General features: G+C 40.0%; 1 long non-coding RNA gene across 2 annotated transcripts; it reads left to right on the plus strand.

Moving 5' to 3' along the window:
• Window positions 1-14,865: 14,865 nt before the first annotated feature.
• Window positions 14,866-16,540, plus strand: LOC131616933 (uncharacterized). Of its 2 annotated transcripts, none has more exons than XR_009288340.1 (5): window positions 14,866-15,100; window positions 15,178-15,252; window positions 15,473-15,566; window positions 15,660-15,761; window positions 16,376-16,540. It is a non-coding gene; the product is annotated as an uncharacterized LOC131616933 (long non-coding RNA). The 2 variants fall into 2 exon arrangements; XR_009288339.1 differs by having other exon boundaries at window positions 15,181-15,252.
• The last annotated feature ends 229 nt before the right edge of the window (window positions 16,541-16,769 follow it).

Here is a 16,769-nt window from a genome sequence, read left to right on the forward strand (position 1 = left end):
TTTTCAACAAATGTGCTAAAAAGATATTTTTCTTGCAAAATGTGATGAAATTCCCATGAATGATCTTGAACTTGTACCAACTTTCAAATAATCCATATGAACGAATTTTCTCCATTATGATGAATCCATAGGCCAAAAGTCACGAAATAAATTCCAAACGATCCTCTTGAATCCATAAATTGGAAATGGCGCACTTTATTTGAAAAACCTCCATGGACATGAAATTATTTTGCAATGAATGAGTGAACGAATGAAATCTTGATCACGGCTTCCAAACCGATCAAGAAACATTTTTGAATTTGACGCCTAGGACGTGACATCTCAGGGGGGTCAAAAATTAGGGTATGACAGATGCCCCTATTTGAGTTTCTTTTATCTGGAGGGAGAGAGATTGAGATCTCGATCTCTCCTGCGTAAAAGAGACTTAAATATCAAAGAATGCCCGAATTTTGGGCGCTCCTGAGATGATAAAATCTTTGCATGATTTGATCCCGTTGTCGCACTTGGCGGGGGATGAGGAGACAAACTCCTGCAGAAATACTTGATGTGGATTCTGGTGAATGGATGGCAATGTAGGATGCGCAATCCATCTTCTTTAACTAAGTGTTGATACTTAGAAAAAGGTAAACAACCTCCTCTCGTTCCGGATGTCCAATTCTCGAAACTGGTCTTAGTTGTGTTTGGACAATATCTCAGATAAAGAGAAAATCTCCAAAGGTCTGTTTCCTCATCAAACTTCTTACCAGCGCTTGGAGGTAAGATGCCATTTGACGGCTGTAGAGAAACTTCAAAGGTTTGTTTCCTCGTCAAACTTCTTACCAGCGCTTGGAGGTAAGATGCCATTTGACGGCTGTAAAGAAACTTCAAAGGTTTGTTTCCTCGTCAAACTTCTTACCAGCGCTTGGAGGTAAGATGCCATTTGACGGCTATAAAGAAACTTCAAAGGTTTGTTTCCTCGTCAAACTTCTTACCAGCGCTTGGAGGTAAGATGCCATTTGACGGTTGTAAAGAAACTTCAAAGGTTTGTTTCCTCATCAAACTTCTCATCAGCACTTGGAGATGAGATACCATTTGATGGTAATAAAGAAACTTCACCATCTTCCCTTTTGACTTGACGTCTTTGAAAGAATGTCATATGGCCTCATGATCTTTTGAGGGGCTAATGACTTTGTTTGAAGGCGGACGAACTGTTTTCGGGGTGAAAACTGCCATTCGTCGACTGATGCCTGGGGAATCAACGAACTGTTTTCCTAAGAGGAAAACGGCCATTCATCGACTCTGTGGGGAGTTAAACATCCCAGAAACAGACAAACTGTTCGAAGAAACTGCCATTTGTCGATCTCTTGAGTATTTAACAGACAAACTGTCTTTTCTTGGGAAAAGACTGCCATTTGCCAATTGCTAGGGGAGCAAACTGTCTTCTACTGGGAGAGACTGCCATTTGTCGGCCCTGTCATGAAAGAAAGTGAGCAAACTGTCTTCTGCTGAAAGAGACTGCCATTTGCTGAATTTGTTATGATAGAAAGTGAGCAAACTGTCTTCTGCTGAAAGAGACTGCCATTTGCTGAATTTGTTATGATAGAAAGTGAGCAAACTGTCTTCTGCTGAAAGAGACTGCCATTTGCTGGCTCTGTTGTGATAGAAAGTGAGCAAACTGTCTTCTGCTGAAAGAGACTGCCATTTGCTGACTTTGTTGGGGAATCTGAACTATCTTCTGGACGAAGACTATCATTCACTGACTCCGCTGGGGATCGTGAACTATCTTCCTGGATGAAGACTACCATTTACTGACTCCGCTGGGGAATCATTTGTCGATCCGCTGGGAGATTCTGAATTTTTCTTTGACAAGAAGTGGCACCTCTTGACCTTGCTGGGGGAATACCAAACCTGTAGGGAATTCCAAGATGTGAAGCAGACTATCTTATTTGAAGAAGACTGTTGAATGTCGCTCTGCAGGAGATTCTCGGCTGAGGAATTCCAAAAGTGAACAAACTATCTCTTTGAGGGAGACTACCATCTGTTGACTTGCTTGGTGAGATCCTCGTGTATGAACTGTTGTTTCGAAGGAAAAAGTTTCTCTCTGACTTGCAGGGGAAACTTGAGTTCATGCCTTAATGACTTAGGCATTCACAGGATCATAGCCTGATTCGGCTATGCAATTATGATGTAATGTATGCATGAATATTATGACAATGATAAAATGTAAAGTGAATGTGAATAGAATTGTCGCGGATGTAAAATCCTGTGATACGACTTGGATTCTTGTTGATCAGAAGATGTCCTCTTCTTGTAGTTCGAACTCTGTTTGGAATATCTGGCTATCAGTTGTCCGCTGTCCGAAGTAAGTAATATGAATTGAAGTAAAGATCCGTCATCGGGAGATGTTCGCAAAGCGACCTCATGGGGAAATATTGGTTCCCGGAGTCTCAACCGTTCTCGGAGCAACTGTTTGCATTCTTCCTATTGTTTGTAATCCTTAGAAAGAAATTTCACCTTTATTTTTGCAAGTAAATTCATTTTTATTTTATGAAAACATTTGTTTCAAGAAATTGACTGTTTAAACTTAAAATGCATTCCAAGAAACTGAATAAGACTAGATTGCAAAGGAAAAGCACAAGGCTCAAGTTATTATATATGGAATGGTAATCAGCCAAATGCTTGATTCCATGGAGTATTTACAAAGTTGGAAATTGGTAATTTTCGGGAAAAGGGCTACGATGAAACGTGACGACCGTTATCTCTCCCTTCCACTCCGAGTTGCGCTGTATTCGTGCTTCGTAGAAGATGACCTACTGCTGATGAACACTCCGCTATGGATTTTGAATGATCAAGTTTGTCCTGAACACAGTTACCTGCCATATATCCCTAACTTTTGCGTAAACTACCCCTTTCGGGTTTTAAGTTTACCGGGATTGATTATTTATTTTTTTATGTCTCTAACTTTTGCCTGAATCGCCCTTTCGGGTTTTCGATCCATCGAGACGCTCTTTTTTGCCTAAGCCGCTCTTTGCGAGTTTTCAACTTAGCGAGCTGTTCTTTTGTTTATTTAGGTGAAGTTGAAACTTCCGTAAGCGTTGAAATAACTTTGTCAGATTATGTATGTGATCTTCTTCATTTTCTGATTTGGCAATCATGTCGTCCACATAGACTTCCACTTCCTTATGCATCATGTCGTGGAAAAGCGTAGTCACGGCCCTTTGATAAGTTGCCCCTGCGTTCTTTAGTCCAAAAGGCATAACACGGTAGCAGAACGTGCCCCAGGGGGTGATGAAAGCTGTTTTTTCCATGTCTTCAGGTGCCATTTTGATTTGGTTGTATCCTGAAAATCCGTCCATGAATGAGAAAACTTTGGATTTTGCTGTACTGTCTACCAACATATCAATATGTGGTAAAGGAAAATCATCCTTAGGGCTAGCTTTGTTCAAATCTCCGTAGTCGACGCACATGCGGACTTTTCCGTCTTTCTTAGGAACGGGAACAATGTTAGCTAACCACTGAGGGTATTCTGAAGTGACGAGGAAACCTGCGTTGATCTGCTTTTGAACTTCCTCTTTGATTTTCATGGCCATCTCCGGATGAGTTCTTCTCAATTTTTGCTTGACCGGAGGGCATTCTGCTTTTAATGGCAAGTGATGCTCCACTATACTGGTATCCAACCCTGGCATATCTTGATAAGACCAAGCGAAGACATCTGAGAATTCTTTGAGTAGCTGTATCAAACTCTCTCTGATCTCTGAACTGAGTGAAGCTCCAATCTTAACCTCTTTTTTGTTTCCATCGGAACCAAGGTTAATGATCTCTAGAGGCTCATTGTATGGCTGAATGGCCTCTTCCTTTTGTTGAAGTAGCCGTGAAATTTCCTTTGATATTTCTTCGTCTTCTTCTTCCTCTGCCTCGAATACAGGAAACTCAAAGCTTGGAGAAGTCATACGGTCGCACGTTTCAACGGGGTATTTTATGATTAATCTGCATATGTGTGATAAGTTTTATTTAGACAACGAGGGAAGACTCGGTGTATGCAGTTAATGGAATATTTGATGTTTTTTAAGGGTGTTTTTTAGGATTACCAATTTCCGAAAAAAAAGAAAAGGGAAAACTAAACGAAGGAACAGAATGACATTTTTATTTATGGACAGTCATTTCTTGAAACAAAGACCCTATAAAACAAAACTCTATTGCTTTGGGCGAAGCAAAGAGGGACATTTTCCTAAGAAATAGTAAAATGCAAAGCCCTATGAAACATCTCTTCACCCTGGGCTATGGTGAGAGGACAAAATAACGGTGAAAGTTCCTACTTAGGAGTGCGAACAACAGTTGAAACTTCAACAGCTGTCCAGTAGTGGCGAACCCCATTGTGCACTAAGTAATCTGGAACCTTAGGCTTAAGCTGGCCTGTGGTAGGTCTTGATTTACCAACCACTGTCTTTGCAACACTCAGACGATCTTCTTCTACTTCAGCAGACTGAGCGGTGTGAGCATACCCATTTCCAAGTGGAGTATGTCGGTTTTTCTTTTGAGGAAACTTCCAATCTTCTGAATGGAGAGACTCGTTGTCGGAGACACTTTCGAGATCGTCCTCTTCTGTATTTTGGTCTTGCTCTTCTCCCAAGATGGCATTGACTAGATATGTGAACTCTAGATCCGTAGCCTCGGAAGGTGACTTGGGGATATAATCCTCAATGATGATTTCACCAGTAGATGATGATGAATAGCAAGGGTTATACATCTCTTTTGGCTGAGAGAGGTACTCATAATCAATGTTCCATCCAGTTGGAACAATATCTTCAAGAGAGATTCTTGAACTTTCAGGAGCGGAGTATTTCACCATGTAGTCGAATTTTCCGCTTGGTTCTCCTAATGTATCCCAAGTCTCTTCGGGGATAGGAGGAACTTCTTCTGATGAACCATGACTTCTGGTGGTGAAGCTGTTAGTAACTTCATCACTGCTTGGTTGAGTCTTACTTTCAGATCCTTTAGTCGGATAACAGCAAGGTGGTTCAGACTCTGGTAGGGAGATGTATCCTGCTTTGTTAAGATAGGATAACCATTCCTCTTCATCGGTGTTTTCCGTACCGATGGTATTGACTGTTTGTTGAACAGGTTGAAGAAAACCTCCACTGCAGAAAGTTTCTTGAATAGGGAGAACTACCTCAATCCCTGGAATAGCTTTTGATGATGTTGGAAAGAATCCAATTCCTGTTCTGTTCTTGTTGTTGGTAGGAATATTAATGTGCCCCCAACCACTGGTAGTGCCATCCTTTACAACTTGGATTGCATCTTTGTATGAAGAGATAGACGCTGCTTTCTCCTTTCCTTTGTCTAAGGAAAGTGCTTGGAATTTAGTTCCAACAACTTCTTTTGGTTCTATGTCGGAGAATGATGACAGGTTGCTGACGATCAGAGCTCGTTCTCCACATACGGTTACCAATTTGTCATTTCTTATGAACTTCAGTTTCTGATGAAGTGTTGAAGTAATTGCCCCAGCCTCATGAATCCATGGGCGACCTAGCAAACAACTGTATTGTGCTGGAATATCCATAACTTGGAAAGTGATTTTGAACGTCTGAGGTCCAATAGTTATGGGAAGATCTACTTCTCCGAAAACTGACTTTCTTGATCCATCAAATGCTTTGACGATGACATGACTTTTTCTTAGAGGGTAATCTTCGAAAGATAATCTTGATAATGTTGATTTAGGCATGACGTTGAGAGAGGATCCATTGTCTATTAGGACTCCTGTGAGTGTATCACCCATGCAGCCAACTGAGATGTGAAGTGGAAGATTGTGGTCCACTCCTTCTTCAGGAAGATCTTCGTCACAGAAACTTAGGTTAGTTCCGGCGGAGATGTTGGCAATGATGTTGTTGAATTGGCTTATAGTAACACTTGGTTCTACGAAAGCTTGTTCCAAAACTTTCTGTAGAGCTTCCCTATGAGCTTCAGAACTCAATAGCAGGGAAAGAACAGAAATCCTAGACGGAGTATGTAGTAATTGATCTACAATGTTGTATTCACTCCTCTGGATTAACTTCAAGATCTCATCATTTTCTTTCGCTTGAACAGCATTGGTCGGATGATTGTCTTGCCTATGTGGTACTTCCTCCGAAGGTTTCTCCACATTTTCTGTTGTTCTGTTGAAGACTCGTCCACTTCTGGTGACTCGACTAACATCAGCAATGTTGACAACAGACGGTAATGGTATTTCCTTACCATTTTCAATGAATGTAGCGTTGTACTTGTATGGTATAGCCTTGCTGGACTCATACGGTACAGGACCTGGTAAGTAGATGACTAGTGGTGCAACTGCTGTCTTCCTGCTATCATACTTAACTTGCATAGGTTCATCTTGATTAATTTGAGGAGATACGGTAAAGACTTCATCATCTTCTCTGTTGGCAAGAACAGTAATGGTATTGTCATCCATCAGCTTTTGAATGTCGTTGCGAACACGCAAACATCCTCGTGAATTTCTTCGACAGATTTCGCATCTACTGTAAGCGTGGAAATCTGTTCCAAAGTAGGCAAGTCCATTTAAAGTTTTGTGGAACCTGACTACCGATCCTTCAAGGTCTTCAACTTTGTAGATTTTGTATTCTCCTGGACATCCTTGAACCATGTTGATGTCATGTTCAGTTCTGACTCGGATATGTTGAATCCATCCTAAGTCCATTTGTTCTTGTAATGCAGCTTGAACTACGGCACATCCTTGATTATTCTTTGGACAAATTTCACATGTGAAGTAGTTGTGAGGTGGTACATGACCGTACCCAGCTTGTTTAGCGTGCATCTTGACAAGATTTTCCCCTATCTGACGAATGTCGTAGATTTGAATGACATTGGGGTGTTGGTCTATCAGATTTACTGAAGCTTCTTTATGCTGCGGCAAAGGATTTGCTTGGACGTTTGGATTAGTATCTTTGAAGGATAGCATTCCGCTCTTCACTAATCGTTGGACGTCAATCTTGAAAGAGAAACAGTTCTCAATATTGTGACCTGGTGCCCCCTGATGATAGGGACAAGATTGGTCAGCCTTATACCATGGTGAGGAACTGTTTGTAGGATTTGGAGGACTCCTTGTCTGAATGAGTCCTTTTGCCAGTAATGTTGGAAACAATTCTGCATACGGCATTGGTACGGGGTCAAAGGCAGGATACCTTGGAGCCCGATTGTTGTAATTTGGAGGTCGAACCTGCTGCTGAGGTTGCTGCGACCTTTGTTGAATTTGTTGTTGCGAGACCTGAGGTTGATAAGCTGGCGCTGAGTTAACAACCGGAGTTATTGTTGCAACTTGAGGTTGGAATTTCTTCTTGATTTTGTGCAAGACATTGCTGACATCTTGATCCTTTTTCTTCTGGAAAGAACTTCCATACTTCCTTGGACCAACAGAAGATTCTGGTTCTTTGTTCAAGCGTCCTTCTCGAACTGCTTCTTCTAAACGCACACCCATGTTTACCATCTCGGTAAAGTCACTTGGTGCACTTGCAACCATTCGTCCGTAGTAAAATGGACTCAAAGTTTTGAGATAGATTTTTGTCATTTCTTTCTCTTCAAGTGGTGGACAAATTTGAGCAGCAACTTCACGCCATCTCTGAGCGTATTCCTTGAAGCTTTCTCTATCCTTTTGAGTCATGGCCCGGAGTTGATCTCTGTCGGGAGCCATATCCAGATTGTACTTATACTGTTTGACGAAGGCCTCTCCGAGGTCTCGAAAAGTACGAATCTCTGAACTGTCCAAGTTCATGTACCATTTGAGTGCAGCACCAGTCAGGCTGTCTTGAAAATAATGAATGAGCAATTGTTGATTATCAGTCTGAGTTGACATTCTTCGAGCGTACATCACAAGATGACTTTGTGGGCATGAATTCCCTTTATACTTCTCGAATTCTGGTACTTTGAATTTGTGAGGAATCTTAACATTTGGAACCAGACAGAGGTCTGCAGCATTCTTTCCAAATAGATCTTGTCCTCGGAGAGTCTTGAGTTCCTTCTGCATTTGCAGAAACTGTTCTTGGAACTCGTCCAATCTTTCATACACGCCAGCATCCTCACTTGGAGCGTGATGATATACTTGTCCGCCCTGCGGGGGAAAAGTATGCATAATGGGCTGTGGAGAAGCCATGACAGCAGATCTCGGTATCTCAGCATTCTGTTGTGCGAAACCCATTGCCGTTGCTCTTGGAACTTCAATTTCCAGAGGTTTGTAACCCTCCGGTGGACGCATATCCATGGTGACTTTTGGAGCTTCAGAAGCTGGAGGTATGTACCCTTCTGGAGTAAAGTTATACGGCATGCCCCAAGGTCGATCAGGCGGCATGGTATACTGAGGAATAGGAGTAGAAACAATCTCGGAAACCACAGTCCTTTGTGGTTCTTCTGGCGTTGGTCGATTCTGCGCAACTACCAGGGCTTCTACCATACTATTGAGTCTTTCAACAGTACCTTTGAGAGTATTAATCTCTTCTCTGAGTTCTTCATTCTCTTGCTCAAAGTCTTCCATTCTTTTCTTGCGACTTGAACGAGTGTTGTATGGATGAGACAGCTTGAAAGTCTTGGTTCACCTCCTTCTCCTCCTCTCTTTCTGGAGAAAGGAAAGTGACTATTAGATCCGCGACAATTCTCGTGTCAGTGCGTACGACTAAAGCGATGTATGATATGCAATTAAGTTATTATTTTTCAAGGAAACACCATAATTACGTTATGAAACATCAAACTTTTATTAATTAAGCGAAAACGCCGTTTTTACACACTTTGAAAATGGAAATACAGAGAAACTGAGAGAAAGGACTCTAAAACTTTGATGAAGAGCCGACTTCACGTTCTAACATCTTCTTCTGTTTCTTGAGCTGAGCGTTCTCTGACGTGAGCTGATCGATGATCCAGGAAGCAGGAGGGATATGATGAGAAAGTGACGTTTGTGTCACTTGTCGATCGAGTACTTCAAGTAACTCATCCTTCCTTCTTAGGATGTTTTGAATCTCAACATTTTCCGTGTTGACAATTCGATACTTGTTCCTCCAAGCATTCCTTTCTTGGCATACCTTGTTTAATGCCGCTTGCAGTTTTTCAACATCGGTGGAGAAAAGGTAAATTGGTTCCCTTAGGGGAATAGGTTCTTGATGTTGATATGGCATCCTGAGCTTGAATGCTCTGACGCGTACCCATTGAAGGTAAGGATCCAGGGAGATGCAAAGATGTTTTCCTAACAATCTTCTCCCTTTGCTGTGAACAAGACGCCAGGCTTGGACAATTTCCTTCTTCAGCATGTTGCCATGATCGTCGATGTTCTTGAAGAACAGACCCTCCAATTGGATGTTACTTGGAATATTTTTCATGGGATAGCCGTATTGACGACGGGCTAAAGCTGGATTGTAACTGATTCCTCCCTTAGTTCCAATAAGGGGTATGTTGGGAAAACTTCCGCAACTGAAGATGATCTTGGTTTCGTCGTTGTCAGGACTACACCACTCAATGTCCGTATGAGTGAGAGACATGATTTTCTGTGACCAGTAAAGGCCATCCCTCATGTTCCAGAAAGTGCTAGACTTTGGCAGGTGTGAAACGAACCATTCGTATAACAACGGTACGCAGCATGTGATTAATCCTCCTCGCTGCAGGTTTCTTGAATGCACAGAGTGATAAGCATCCGCAAGCAAGGTTGGAACTGGATTTCCAATTAAGAAGATCTTAATTGCGTTGATGTCGACGAAATCGTTAATGTTAGGGAACAAAAACAATCCGTAGATAAGCAAAGCCAAGACTTCCTCAAAAGCGCTCATATCTTGGATGCTGACGAAGTACCGAGCTTGATCAAACAGGAATTTGGAGGGCAATCCTTGAATTCCTCCTCTACTCACCATATGAGTTCTGATGTCGACTACGTTCAAAGGAGTAGTTGCAGCAATGATAATGTCGTCAGGATTCTTTTCCAAACCGGAGTACGGATCTTGCGCGTACACGGGTATTTCAATCAGACGAGAGTACTCCTCTAACGTAGGCATGAGCTGATAATCTGGAAAGGTGAAGCAGTGATACGTTGGATCGTAAAACTGTACCAAGGTGGGAAGGATCCCATCCACCATGTTGGTATTGAGCAAAGGCAGAAGTTTTCCATACTTCTCCTTGAAAGCCTGGGGGTTGACCACCAGTTTTCCGAGCTTTCCCAGTTCCTCGACCTGGGGAATCTTGAAGGTGTATTTCCTAGCTCTCTTTCTTCCGTAATCCATAATATAGATCCTTAAGTCCTTTCTCCGTTTCTCTCTTTCTCTGAAGTTCAAAACGTTCGTTATTTAGTTTCCTTGAAAAACGACTCGAAAAAGACTCTTTTTGTTTTTAGTTGTTTATTAATGAATGATGCATGAATGCATGAATGCACACACAAGAGTTTTAAACAAACATGGCGTTGAAGGGTATAGTGGTCATGAAGTCAAAACGCAATCCCCGCCCCAATGGTAAACTAAGGTTAAGGATTTTTGTACCTGTAGAACGGGTTCTAGGGGTCTCAGAGTTTTTGCTCAACCTTAAAGATACGTTGATTGGTATCTATAAGAGAGTTTTCTCTGAGTGTAGTATCTGCGTGACAATTACTTCCGTAATCACCGCTCTACGTCCTAAAAAAAAGGCTTTAAGTGGGGTTAATGTGTTTCTAGGTCCTCCTGGTACAAATCAGTCTCGGAATGCAGTGGCGCAGTTAATCACAACCAGCCAGGCAAATCCCAAGAGTAGACTTGGAAACCAAGATTAGAGGGCCTTCACCGGGAAGACATCCTCCATCCTATCTTATGTTGCACTCAAATCCGGGTATAGGATTTCTCACCACAAGGGGGAATCAAGCCCTTTCCCGATACAGAATAAACAAAATAAACAAATATATATGCAACAAACACATGATATGACACAGAGGTTAGGCAGGACCTCTCTTGTTTGAGGGGGAATTTGGCATCCCTAATTCCTCATTGGGGCTGGACCAGCAACAGGTCAACCATTGGTTTGGATGAAAAACCAAGGTTTTGAACACTTATATCCCCAGCAGAGTCGCCATTTTTCTGTGGTGTCGTTTTCTTTTACCTCCCCGTTTCACTTGGGAGGACGGCACGCTAAACCCTTCACGCGAAATTTGGAAGGAGAATGCGCCCGTGGTGGGATGAATTTTATTTCAGTTCTTCCTACGATATCACACGAACTTTCTTATTTGTCCTACGAGTAGGAAAGGGAAAAAAAGATCTCAACTAAACCCTAGGAGTTTGCTAAGTGTGGGGATTTCACCTAGACTAGAAATTCTGGAGTCCGGGAGGTCGGTTATACATAGGGAAGTGTTTAAACACCCTACATATCTGTAGTACTCTACAGGAACCTTCTCTGTGTCATTTGTGATTGTGTTTGTTGCTAATGATTGGGAAAGTTTCTCCTTTGTGTTAGGAGAAGGAATTGATTTGATTTGAAGAGACAGACAGACAGACTGACTGACTGACTATTTTTGGTATTTTATTAGCTCGCTGAGATTCCTTGTGAACCTCATGCCTACATATCCCTAGTGGAAGTCAGAGCTTAATGTAGTTCGGGGAACTAACTAGGGAAATTAATTGTTTTTTGGTGCCTTGCTTGAAGCTCAAGGTTGAAGCTTGGAATTAAATCTCTGTTTACAGTAAAGAGACATGAAATCATCTCTACAGAGAGGTATTTGTACTATTCTACCACAAACATTTAAAGAGTGACAGAATAACTGAATTCATTTCATTCAAGAGGGGGACCTTACTTGTGTGTGTGCAAGTATGCCAGTCAGATGCCTCTTAAATGAAAGAAAGATGCTCGTCCAAATTAGGGAAAGTGTACAAGTCTGGGAATGTGCCAGAGCATGTCTTTCAGAGTCCTAAATGGGAGACTTTGATTGAAATTGAAATTGAAATGTTTGTTTGTTTGAATGTGGTAGAGTAGTAAAAATATCTCTCTATAGAGATAAGCTATGTCTATTTACTGTATAAAAGATTTGAATTTAGCTGGCTTGTATGAGGCCCAAGCTTGAGGCTTTTTGATTGATTAATTAACATTATTGACTCTGGGAGATGACTCCATTGAGGATTAATTACAGGGTATTTTAGTGTTCTGTACAAAGCCCAGAATTGAGGCTGACTCTATTTGGAGAGTGTTTATTTGATAGATTTTATTTGGTGTTCTGTACAAAGCCCAGAATTGAGGCTGACTCTACTGAGGGAGACTCTATTTATGTGCCTTGTACAAAGCCCAAGGTTGTGGCTGACTGTTGAGGATAATTAAATGAATGACTCTATTTTGTGTGCCTTGTACAAAGCCCAAGGTTGTGGCGGACTCTTAAATAAATGAATTGAGTATGGATGACTATATGGGGAAAGATCCTAAGTGTTAGGAATCTTTGACACATGAAAGTATGGTTTATCTGCCTTGTACAAAGCCCAAGGTTGTGGCTACTGAATGATGAAGAACTCACTGGGGAGACTCTATTATCTGCCTTGTACAATGCCCAAGGTTGAGGCTGACTCTTGACAGGGGAGTTTTATTGTTTGGTGCCTTGTATGAAGCCCAAGGTTGAGGCTAACTGTTTTTGTTGGTTTTAACTCTACTGGAGATTAAAAAGACTGTTTTTCTTTGGAAGCTAACCCTTTCCAGGGATTTTTGACTCAGCTGGTGAATTTGTCTATTAAAAGACTGACTTTTATCATGTTTTTTGGAGGCTGACCCTTTCCAGGGGTTTTGACTCTTTTGGGGAAATTATCTCCTAAGAGAAATGAATCTTTATTTTTTGACATTTAATAATTGACTTTGGAGGCTAACCCTTTCCAGGGGTTTATATTGAAAATGAAAGAATGTGTTGAAGCTAACCCTTTCCAGGGATTTTATTGAAATGATGGATTGATTTTAAATTGACTTTGGAGGCTAACCCTTTCCAGGGGTTTATATTGAAAATGAAAGAATGTGTGGAAGCTAACCCTTTCCAGGGATTTTATTGAAATGAATGGCAGAAAGATTATCTAATGGAGACTTCTTGTTTAAAGCCCAAGATGAAGGCTGACACATGCTGAGGATGATCAAACATGGATCCTAGACTCTGCTAAGGAAGATTGATGAAGATAAGGGTGACAGAGACTGTCCATGTCTCTCATTCCAAAAGGTGTACTCAATGCAAAATTGAGACAAACTTAGCTTGTTTAAAGTCTGGTTTAAATTGGAAGAAACTCACCAGGGTAGGCTAAAAGGTGACTAAAGACCCGTTCCTATGTTTATAAGAAACCTGATGGGTCCTTGTATACAAGCTCAATAGGAAGCTGGAAATGCTTTTAAGAAGCCTGTGGGTCCTTGTACAAAGCCCAAGAGGAGGCTAATCGAGGGTCCTTGTTATAGCACAAGAGAAAGCTATGTAGTTTTGAACTTATTTTGGCTCTAAGCAAATGGGTAAGAGGTTTCACCGGGAATAATTCCTCTTTGGGTGGATGTGTCCTATTATTTGGATTCTAAGGTTTTTACCAAGATGTTTCACCAGGAATAATTCATCTTGGGGGTTTGAACTACAGATCTCTAATTAGGAAAGAGCCTTCACCGGGAAGACATTCTCAATCCTAGGCCATATTCCTATAATATATATATAGTTTAACTGTCCTAAGGTTTATACTCAAACGTAGTTCTAAACAAATATATGTACAGTTTATATTTGACAGTAATTTAAATAAAGACTGTAAATTGAAAGCTTGTAAAGCCTAACCTGGATGGAGTGGAGGCCATTGAAGAAGTATGTACAGAGCCTCAACAGTAATTGATGGATAACAGTTGAATATATAGGATAAACAGTTAATGGTTTTTTTGAAAACAGAAGAAGTGAAGATGGACAAAGGTCACAAAGGTATCTGAAGAGTTTCACCGGGAATAATGCCCTTCAAATACCAGAAGAATGTTTTGAAAACAGAAAGAAGATTTTGAAAATACAGTTTTGAAAACAAGCTAAGAAGAGAAGGTGTTTGGGACTTACACTCTATTAGAGGCCCACTGAAAATGATTTACTGTTTATGAGAAACAGTTGAAAATGATTTGAAATGATTACTGTTGTGAAAACAATTTTTATGAGTTTTAGGCTTACCTCGAAGAATGAGAAATTGGATTTTTGAGTTTGAGGTATTACCTTGATCCTCAAGTGATATGCTTGGAATAAATTAGAATCTCAACAGATGTTAAGCATTCTCACCAGCAGAAAAGAAACATCGGATAAGCTCACGGCTTACAGCATTCAATGATTTTCCAGCAATTGTTTATGGACTTCTACAGCAAATGGAAGACCAAACAAAACAGACAAACCCAAAAGACAACGGAGAAATAATCTCTAAGTCTTGGATAAAGTGAGAAAATTCCAGTAATGTACAACAGTAATCAAATAAAATTTTAAATGATTAATTATACAACAATAATATAAAAAATATCAAGTTCAAAAGAAATTAATCTAAGAAGAGATATTTTTTGTGATTTTTCATGAGAAAATAAAATAATTAGAAAAACATAAAATCAAATATGCATCTAAAATATTTGTGTGTTTTCAATAAGGATTAGAAAAATTAAACTATATCCTATATTTAATTAAAATATTAAGTCTATTTTCAAAAGAAAACTAAAAGAAAATTAGTTAAAAACTTAACAATTGGGCTTGAGGGAGTGTGAAACTCGGATGGAGGGTGCATGGCCCAATTGCTGAAAGCTGCATAAAAAATAAAAAGAAAGGTTGGGCCGGACCGAGTCGGGTCAGAATGATCCGGATCCGCCCAACTCTGGTAACACAAGGAATGGGTTAGTAAAAAACCCTAAAACACAAAGAGGCCACGCCTCTTTCTTCCATTTTTTTGTTTTAACGCTTCTGGTAGCAAGAAGAAAAGAACGACAACGTGAATCTCTCTCTTAGCTTCTCTCCTCCGCTCGGAACGGCAACATCAACGGCGAAGCTTTTTTTCTCAAATTCGTGATGCTCTCTCTCGTGTTCTTCTGCTCTCGGCTTGTTCTCACTTGTTATCTCTTGCTCTCTCGGTTTCTTTTTCTCGGAACAAACACAACAGCAACTCAATCGGTGAACGAGAACAACTCCTCTCACTCGGTACTTTTTCTCTTCCGATTCATGTTTTAAAATTCTAATCTCATAATGTTTGGATACTAAAACTTATGTGTTCACAGCAGCAAATTAACAGGGATATGAGGGTGAAATCGAATTACCTGCGGCGAGGAGGCTTTCGCCGGTTTATTGTTGAGGTGAGTCTTTAATCCTTCTGCTTCTGACATAAACTCTATATCAAGCTGGATGTACTTGCCGCGCTTTGAACTTGCTGAATATATTGTTGTTATTGCTTTGAATTGATTGATGTTGCTGCTGAATTTTGAATTGTTCTTGCTATGGCCGCGATTCTGAACCGTTTGCAAATTGTTGTTTGCTGCTGAACCACCGCTTACAACATCAATGTTTTGAACGCAGGTGATCAATGACCTTCGGCGATGTTGTTATTGCAACAGTTGTTGCAGAATTTTTGAACCCTCTGCTTGCTGCTAGTTGTTAACAACCTTGAATGGTAACTTGGTTACTAACAATTTCAGAATTGTTAATTGTAACAATTTTGAATTTTCACTAACAATTCTTCTAACAATTTTGCTTCTTGATGTAGGCTTTTGATGAAGGTGATGCCATAACACCTCTTTGGATTGTGGGAGACTTGAAGATGAACTTCAAGTTGTTGGAAGCTTGAAGATGAAGATCTTCAAGAAAGGTATGAAGAACTACCTTTTCCTTTTTCCTTACTTTGTAACTAGAATGCTCACCTCCAATAGAGAATCTCTTGGCTTGAGAATTTCTTCTTGCCAAGAGGTCTATTGAACAATATATGAGCAATAGAGAGAAGAGAGAAAGCAAGAATTTAAGTTGCTTTGGTGTAACAAATACTATGGAGAGCCCTTATATTTATAGGCAAAAATTAGGATATGTTAGGTATTATGTAACTTTGTAGCCAAGTTTGTGATCATGGCAAGAAAGGAATATTCCCTTTAGGCTAATCATTACCAAGCTTTCTTAGTTGTTGAATTTTCTTGGTGGCCAAGTATCACAAATTGTGCACATGGAAATATGCACATGGGATGGAAAGATTCTTTTATAACTTCTTGCAAGTTCTACGACATGTGCTTTCTCTTATGTCATAAAGTTAGTAACTTCAATGTGTAGTAGTTATGACATAAGATATCTTTCTTTGACTTTCTTTGACTTTTTGACTTTTTGAATTCTTTTACTTTCTTTGACTTTCTTTGACTTTTTGACATTTGAATTTTTGCTAATTTCACCCCTTTTATGTTTCTTTTTTTTTTCCATGTCACATGAGGACTTTTGTAGAAAACATGAAGAAGGAGACTTGGACATCAAGAATGGATACTTGAAGATTTCAAGAATGAATTCAAGAAAGTCTTGAAACTTTATTTTTTTCATTTGTTCTTGTAATTCCAATAGAATTTGTATGAACTTGTATTCTTGGAAATAAATGGGACTTTGAATGTTGTATCTTGAATTTTGAATATAGTCCACTTTGTAATTCATTTGGAATTTAGAATTTGGTTCATGTAAAAGAACTTCACTTGTAATGTTTGAATTTCCTTTAAAATTCTTTGAATGAAATTGTTATTCAAACATGATGTTTGAACATTCTTGAATGATTTTTTTGAATTCAGAAATCCAATTCCCTTTGATGTAGAAAATGACGGGAAATCCTTCAAGTATCATGAAGCTTTTA

The sequence above is a fragment of the Vicia villosa genome, linkage group LG7, assembly GCF_029867415.1.
Source record: "Vicia villosa cultivar HV-30 ecotype Madison, WI linkage group LG7, Vvil1.0, whole genome shotgun sequence".
In the NCBI taxonomy this organism is placed as follows: domain Eukaryota; kingdom Viridiplantae; phylum Streptophyta; class Magnoliopsida; order Fabales; family Fabaceae; genus Vicia; species Vicia villosa.